We start from the raw sequence: 1,449 nt of genomic DNA, 5'->3' as shown, positions 1-1,449 counted from the left end.
TTAACAACTCGACTGAGTCCTGGCGAGAGCTGGACAGGCGGCCCACCGAACCCTTTGGTTCGCCTTAGGGGGAGGTGGGGCTGTCACAACCTCTCCCTAGGGCGAACCCTAGGGTATCAGCGGACTGCCTGCCCAGCTCTCGCCGGGGCTCAGTCGATCAAAGTACTAATAACTCAAATGAAGCGGACGAAACATCTTCCATGCAAGGGAGTGTAACCCAAAATAAAATATAATCACTTCACCAATTCTCCAAAAGCTTAGTATACCTATAACCAAAAGTCAACTTACATAACAAGAGTTGAACTTATAGGTTTAAACTTACAGGAGTCAAAAGTAAGGTCTACTTAAGTAAAAGGTTACACTCTCAAATACAAGTCCAAAACAATGTAAAGCTAAGAAAGCTCTTGATCAAATCCATCCCCGATCTGTTAAGGAAAACAAAGGGAGTGCGGTGAGCTAACGCCCAGTAAGGTTCCAAGTAAAATGATTAAACACATAGCCAAATAAGGTCACAAAATAATCAAATAAACTCCGTACAGTAAGACAGTAATTTAATCACAGTTCAATTAAAGGATACGGGTGGCTTTCAAAAGCCAATAACCACTGGAGCTTGATCATAACTGGATCCGTTGACTCTCCGTCAACGTTTGTATTCATAAAATGCAAGTCCGTAGAACACCGCTTTCACCAATCTCCGTCCACCAATCAACCCCCTACCGGGCCCGCACGCCACAAACAGTAGTTTGGTAATACTCGAGTATACCAGGAATCCAAGATTCCAAAGAAACAGGATCAAGTCGAGAATTTTACCACTGGTGGTGTTGGGCAACACAACAAGCAAGCTCAACGGCTATACTTCACCAGGGACCTCCAAACATCAGTCCCCAAGGTTTATCGGCCTTCTCGACCAAGCCCTTGCTGGCTCGATACAACCGACTCACCTAAGAGGTTAGGTACCCAAACAGTAGCAGTCGTTGATGGGATATCACCCAAACAACTCAAACACAGTCATGTATATAGCGAAATCTCATCTCATAATAACAGTATACAGAGACTCATTGGAAAACAAGGGAGGTCGAGTGCGATAAAGTACACGCTCGCCTCTATTTTATCAAAACAGTATTTGGCTCCAACAGTCATAAATCAAGTATTTCAAATATTCAGATATTTCACATAATGGGTAGTAGGTAGTGGAACACTCACCAAAGATGTAGTGCCTTTACGAATCACGGTCAGGTATTACTCTTTGTGTGGAGTTCAACTCTGCGATAAAACGTCATTAAGAACTTGAAATCAATTAGGGTTCAAGTTTCTTTTAAAGAAAATCAAGTAATTGAAACTCATTTTGGAAATATTCGTAAAACTCATGCTCGCTCTTAAAACTTTGAAACTTTGAAGCAATTAAACTTTGAAATTCCCATTTGAGTCGAAGAGAGGAGGAAAACGTAT

General features: G+C 42.0%; 1 long non-coding RNA gene across 1 annotated transcript; it reads right to left on the bottom strand.

Moving 5' to 3' along the window:
* Positions 1–248: 248 nt before the first annotated feature.
* LOC113757908 lies at positions 249–1,241 on the bottom strand. Its single transcript, XR_003466523.1, has 2 exons — positions 1,204–1,241; positions 249–425 (listed from the first exon to the last, which is right to left on the bottom strand). It is a non-coding gene; the product is annotated as an uncharacterized LOC113757908 (long non-coding RNA).
* Positions 1,242–1,449: the final 208 nt, after the last annotated feature.

The sequence above is a fragment of the Coffea eugenioides genome, unplaced genomic scaffold, assembly GCF_003713205.1.
Source record: "Coffea eugenioides isolate CCC68of unplaced genomic scaffold, Ceug_1.0 ScVebR1_3411;HRSCAF=4618, whole genome shotgun sequence".
Classification (NCBI taxonomy): Eukaryota; Viridiplantae; Streptophyta; class Magnoliopsida; order Gentianales; family Rubiaceae; genus Coffea; species Coffea eugenioides.
The sequence above is the reverse complement of the archived record's forward strand: the minus strand, read 5'-3'. Positions and strand labels throughout refer to the sequence as shown.